The following is a 7474-nucleotide window of genomic DNA, read 5'->3' on the forward strand; positions in this document are numbered from 1 at the left end:
GACTCGATCGCACCCTTCGCCCCGTAGTATGGGAGCCTCCCGGCCTCTGACCGAGGTGGCGAGGATGCCCCGAAGCTTGGGCGGGTTTCTGGCGAACTGGATCGCGTAGCCGAGACGGATCGTCCTTCTCAGCCACCGTGACGGTGTGGGAAGCTCGAGCCAAGCTCCCAGGGACCGTGACAGGGGGACTAAGGGAACGATCTGCTTCATCGACCCCCCGGGGGGTGGTTCGATGGCTGGCAGTGCGGGTCTCTCGCCGGGGGGCCCCCGGGAAGAAGACTGGCTCTGCTGGTTTGCCTGCCTGGCAATGCAGGTCCCTTCACCGTCGATTTGAGAGTGCTGAGGGCTGCCAAATACATTCGATGTTGTGCCTCGCCAAGACGCAATGTCGAGTGGCCGAACACCGTCTGACAGAGGGTGAGAGCGGCTGTGAAGAACACCCAGGGAGATAGGAAACTCTTTTTGTGAAAAAGTGGGCGCTAGGCCCCCTGATGTTGGAACGGGGCAGGAACCGTCCCGTCCACCGTCCAGCGTTGATATGGCTGGAAACGGGCCCGATGGTGTTAACCTCCCTGGGGTCTTCCCATCAGGGTCGCTTCTTAGAGGCACCGGAGTGCACTCTAACCCAATGCACACGGCGGCCCGGGAAAGCATGGCCGACATCTCGACATCCGCTTCCTCCTGAGCTCGTCCCCCCTTGGGGGGGAGCTGCAGAGAGTCGTCGGGATCGGATGCCAGCATTTCGCTCTCCGATGCTGCGATGGACATCTCATCATCATCACACATCGTGTCCGAATGCGTGAAGGAGGACGCTGACGGTGTGGCACCGCCAGCTAGGGAACGATGAGGCGAGCGAGACGGGGTGCGAGCGGTCCGCGAGCACTTGGCTGACGGATTAGTGCTCGCAGAAACCCCCATATCACCCTCGCCGCTCGCCTTGGCAAACGGAATGGCCTTAGCCATCCTCGTCACAGCCCGGGAAGCCTGCGAGGTGGTGGCTGGTTCTCGGGAGAAGACAGCCACCCGTGACCGCAACGTCTCTATGACCATCTGCCCGCAGTGCGGGCAAGATGAGTCCACGAAGGCTGCCTCAGCGTGTTGGACCCCCAAACACCTGACACAGACATCGTGCTTGTCCCCTTCCTCGATGAGAACACCGCACCCACGAGAACAGCGGGACATGCCGCGCTGGAGAAATTAGCTCTTTTAGAATGCAGACGGTGACTCACCGTCTGCAGCTCGAACACCTCTGGAACCGCCGAGACGCCCAGGGGAAGTCGCTGCAGGAAGGGACAGTCCGCTGCACCACATCGTGGAACCGGCAATGTAGATATTCTTGCTAAGTAGCAAGAGTCGATCTTCATCAGCGAAGGCTCCGAAGAACAAAAGGTGAATGAATGATGCACGCCATCTCCCTTGTCAGAAGAGTGTATTAAATCAGAATTGGATTTGTTCACAGTACCACTAACTCAAACAGCTATTCAAAAAAATGCCTATATAGAGATACCTCCCCTATCGGCCTTATCAGACACAGCGCCCCTGGAGTTTTTTATAGCGGGGCATGGAGAGGATTATATCGATCTAAATAACACGCTGTTGTTTATGCGACTCAAAATCACAAATCCTGACGATACGGACATTGCAGATGGGGCACCTGTGGGGTTAATTAATTACGCGGGGGCTACTATATTTTCACAGGTTGACGTATCGCTTGGAGATAGATTAATTTTGCAGAGCTCCAGTACGTACCCTTACAGATGTATTATAGAATGTCTTCTTAACTATGGACAAGATGTTCTTGAAACAACACTTTCATCGGGGCTCTTTTACAAAGACACCGCAGGACATATGGATTCTACAGATCCAGCAGGCGGAAACAGGGGTCTGACAAAGAGAGCTGCGTACACTAATGCCAGCAGTGTTGTAGAATTACTAGCCCCCATACACAATGATATATTTTTTCAGGAAAAACTTATGCTTAATGGCGTGGATATTAAAATCCGCATGACTAGATGTAAAGACGAGTTTTGTCTGATGAGGAACGATGCTATAAATTATAAAATAAATATCCAGTCAGCATCGCTTTTTGTGAAAAAAGTAACTGTGTCAGCACCAGTACGTCTGGGGCAGAACATGTGAGCGGTGCTGAGCGGTGAGAATTTCCGCTCCCCGCTCACATGGGTGTTCGCGCCCCCCGCTCCACCGCTCAAAGTCGCACCAGACCGCTCCGCTCAATTCCGCTCCCCGCTCAGCTACAGTTTCATCCCGCTCCGGTGAAATTGCTCCATGCTTGCTCAAATTAAAAACTCCTCTGCATGCCTAACACCTGTCGTTTTCAACCGAAGCCTTACCCCTCGTTTACACTGCACGCATCTGCGGCACGTTACGGCTCCGACGCGGTTACCGTAACTGATCGCAGTCATTCTAGTCTATGCTTCAGCTGCGATCGGTGCCTCGATCCTCTTCAGGGGAAGCTGGAATTCAAAATACGTGTTCAGCGCTTCACGTGAACCTATGTGCATCACGCATCATGTCAAAATACGTGCCTGCTGCAGATGCGTCGAAAGGGTTTATGATAAAAGAGACGCTCGCGTTCAGAAGACACTGCATTAACACTTAACTCTGATTACACATGAGACTAAGCAAGTATCTAGCAAACGAGAGCATCTCTTTTATTAAAAACCCTTTCAACACGTCTGCAGCAGGCACGTATTTTGACATGACGCGACACACACATTAGTGGTGGGCGATACTGTAAAATTTAGTATCGATCTGATACCAAGTAAATGCAGGGCCAGTATTGCCGATTTCGATACCGATACCAATACTTTTAACTTTTAAAAAGCATTCACTTGAACTAACATTTACTTTCCTTTAGATGAAATGTCATGATTTATCAGATGAATGCATCATTAATATGCTAAATCTGAATACATTTTCATGACCACTAAAATATTTTGTGATTTGTGCTCTTAATGTGCCTGTAGGCTAATTAATCATGTAGATGTTAAAACACTGGACATCATTTAAACCAAATAAATCTATTTATTTAGTTATTTATTCCTGTAATCGAATTTGCAAACATGAACTTTGCACCAAATTATTACTGGAAAATAGTAACAATAACAGATTAACAGAACAGAAAAAGTGTTCAGTGTCATGTTTAGACAAAATAATAGAACAAATTAACATGTTTCCCTTTCATTACACTTTTTTAAGTGAATTTATAAACAAAGTGCACACAATTGTTTGAGACACAAAGTAAATAAAGTGCTTAAATAATAAAGTACTTTCAATCTTTGGCTTTTTACCCGCAAAGGCCCACTGCCATACATCGTAGTTCGCAGTGTTTTTATTCACAGAGGTGAAAAAACTCCACACGATGCTCCTTTTCTTTTCGCTGGCTGCAGCAGCGTCTGCGTTCTTGCGCTTGGCGCTGCTGAGTCACGTGATAGCGGACTACAAAACACAGCAGGGCAGGGAGGAGCAACGTGTGCAAAACTAGGTGTATGGGAAATAGTTTTTCTTCATTATACAATTATTAGCTACATTAGTGGATAAATAAAATCAGTAGTAAAAACTAAAAACACATTAGTATCGATATTTTTATGTTAGGATCGATCTTTTCGATACAACCTCAGTATCGAAAGTATCGATACTTCAGGATCGATCCGCCCACCACTAACACACATGACGGGCTAAATACATGTTTTCCCGAGCTTCGCATTACTGCTTCCCCTGAAGAGGAGTCACGGATCGCCACTGCTATGCTTGTGTTTACACCAGACATCTCTCCTTAACAACAAACGATTTTTGAAGTGTAGGTTGACAGTTTTGTTAATTGTTGAAGGCACAGGTGGATTTGTGCATGCCCTAGACTCGTGGTGTGAGCGGTATCGGAGCGGAACCGGAGCGAGACAGAGCGATCGCTCCGGCCTTTGGATAAAAACCCACTCCGCGCTCCGACTATATTTCGTGCGCTCTGCTCCCCGCCCGCTCCCTGCTCCGCTCCGCTCACATGCTCTGGTCTGGGGCATCCTCACACACTGCTCTCGGCAACGGCCAAATATCCTATTGAGCATGTAATATTAAAAAAATAATTCGCTGCCAGCTGGTTCTCGCGTCGTGACCCAGGAAAATGTATTTCTAGGCACTCTACCCAAAGCCATAGTCATAGCAATGGTTGATAACGATGCTTTCACAGGGTCTTATGATAAAAACCCTTTTGCTTTTAAAAGTTATGATTTAGAATTCTTGGCCGATTATGTTGACGGACAACAACACCCCGCCAAACCGCTACAACCTGAATACGGATCCGGTTCTGCTGTACGGTAGTATTATCAATTAGCCCTATCTTCTGGAAGACATCTGAAAAACCAAGCACTGTCTATTAATCGTGAAGAATTTTTGCATGGTTATACAATATATTATTTTATTTTAACTCCTGATGAAGAATGCTCTAGGCATATCTCATTAATCAAATCTGGAAATATCAGACTAGAAGCGCGGTTTCGACAACCGCTCCCTCGTACGATAAACCTTGTAATCTATGGTGTTTATGACTCGATTCTTGAAATTTCAAACCGTAGACAAGTATTGATTGATTAGTATTAACATGAATACCATACAGATCACAGACGTAATGGATAAAATATCATGCAACACACACTTTCTAGGTGTGCTACCATGTGACTATTTACCAGAAGAACGTCTAAGAACAGTTTCATCTATGGTCATAATTAATACACACCCATCAGAACTCCCCGGAGAACACTGGGTGGCCGTATACATAAGTAGAGATGGACTTAGTTGTTTTTTTTACAGTTTTGGAAATAAACCCGATCACCCCTGGTTTCCACCGCAAATCATCAAATTTCTAATTCTCAATTGTGAACGGTTGCAATATTCAACCGTACAAGTCCAAAACTATTCGACAGACACCTGTGGTCAACATTGTGTATTCTTTCTCCAACATATGGCCACTACTTCTGATTATGAATATGTGATGAAAAAGTATACCTTTGATTTAGATAAAAACGACAACATGGTATCATTTTTTGTGAAAAAACTAAAACCCTATGACCATAATAATAAGAAAAATATGTTTAAATGTATTCAATGTGTTCAGATTGGTAAAATGTATGCTTATATTATTGATTAACAAACAATAAATAACAAATAGAACAAATTTCTTTTGATGACTTTTTATTAACACACATACGCACGCACGCACACACACACACACACACAATGAAAAGCAACAATGTGATAAAATAAAACAAGTTTAAACAAAAATGGTTGAGTTTAGAGACTCAACCATTGCCTACGCTCATGCCTAGGTGTAATGAAAACATCGGTATCTGAATGGCTAGAATCATGATATGGTGTGCGTGAATGAGCTCTAGTTTTAAAAAAACAATTACCCCCCAGGGGTGAAACATGGACAGGCGATGACCCTGTTTTAAAAGTGTTGATTACACGTCGAACATGCCGGCTGGGTATTGTAGATTGTGGTATGTCAACCCAGTCTCACGGCAGTTCGTGATATAGTCACGAAATTTAATCTATTGGTTCGTGTTGGTGGACACGAATTTCCCTCTTTTTTCGTGTCACTCACCACGAATTTCCATCTAATGTATTTCAATAGGAAAAATCTTTCGTGACCTCCACCACGAACATAACCCGTAACGCGAACTTGCATTGTTGGTTGCGGTGCTCTTCGAAGCCAAATCAGAGTCCAAGCAAGGTCATCGGGATTTCCCGGTGCTCCCAATTGCCAGTGAAAATGAAATACAGCCTGAATCATTATCCCACGGAACAGAACAGCCCGGATTAAAAAAAAAACAGCCACTGGCACGCTTTTCTTATACTTTTCATACAGAAGACGCGCGTTCAATGCAAACGCGCAATCAGTTGCTGTGGGAACATAATTCTCAGTCGTTTCTGTGAAGGACCAGACACATTTGAAACTCATTGTCAACACAGTAGGCTATACACACGTCAGGGTCGAACACCTTACATTGCCATTATTTAGAATAAACTCCTACTACACAAAATAAAAATAAATCAACTAAAAGATGTTTAAATTGTTTTTCAATTAATCTTTTTATATATTTCCCTAGCCCAAAAGACGGCTCTGGCGGTCATACATACAAATATACGAGACTGCGTTAATTAGAGACACACACATTTATTACAGTATATAAATGATAAAATATATATTCTGCCTTATTCTCTGATAAAAATTGGGGGGGATTACATTTGGGATTTCTGTCAGCATTACCCATGATCCTCAGCCTCCGGAGCCAGGCCGCAGCCGCGGGTGAATTCTTCTCATTGCGCGCTCAAACCACAGTCCAGGTAAGTTACGAGCTAATTACCAATGATCACGTTTTGTTTAAATGTTGTAATTGATGCCTTTCTTTGCCATTAAACTCACATGGTTTAAATGCTTGAGCAGCAATTTAAACCCGACCATTGGTTTGCTCCTTATTAGCGAATAATAACAATAACAACAAATTAGGCTTGCTGAACGGAGCTAGCTAACTTCAATATAAGCTAACTCTATTAATAGAAAGAAATTCAAGGCACTTCTTCTGGTCCAAAAAAGTTAAAAATCCTTTATTCACTTCACTGCACACTGATGCATTTGGGCCTTCATCAGTGTGTGTTTAATTGTAACTGTTATATATAATTAGTCAGTGAAGTTGGGAGAAATCAAAAGAACTGTTACAAGGGGACCTAAAAAATATACAAATATCAAATAATCAACTACAATAATCATACTATTAATGATTACTAGTAAAAGCTAAGTGTAGTTTAAGTTATATCAGCTGAAGGGTAACTCAACATGGAGCATTGCATTATTGTGTGAGCTCTAGACGATGACATTTTCTCTCGGATCATCGTGGTTCACCCACAACTTCACTGTAATGTGTCAGTAATAACAATATAACTTTGCCTAAAGTTACTGCACATAAAGTGTCCTTTAAATCTGGGATGAGGAACCCCAGACGCATGTTATATGCATTTTATCTGTCAATGCAGGAAATGTGGGATTTTCCATAGGAACCCACGTTGGGTCGACACAACGTCGAGAGACGACAGAAAGGGAACGTCTTGGTTACGATGTACCTCGTTCCTGATGGAGGGAAGAGACGTTGTGTCGAACCGACAGAATGGGGTTTGTCTTGAGAACCTATCATCTTCTGAGTATTTAGAAAAGGCCAATGAAAATTGGCGAATGAAATTTGCATGCCGGGCTCCTCCCCGGATGTCCGGGTATAAGAGGGAAGCCGGCGTGCTCATTCATTCACCTTTGGTCTGAGGAGCCTAAAGCATCCTCCCCCGACCGCTGGGGTGGGCGGCCAGTGTTGTGGCATGAGGGACACAACGTCTCGTTCCCTCCATCAGGGAACCGAGGTTACATCCGTAACCAAGACGTTCCCTTTCTGTCTGTCTCTCGACGTTGTGT

This window comes from Triplophysa rosa, linkage group LG4 (assembly GCF_024868665.1).
Source record: "Triplophysa rosa linkage group LG4, Trosa_1v2, whole genome shotgun sequence".
Lineage (NCBI taxonomy): Eukaryota > Metazoa > Chordata > Actinopteri > Cypriniformes > Nemacheilidae > Triplophysa > Triplophysa rosa.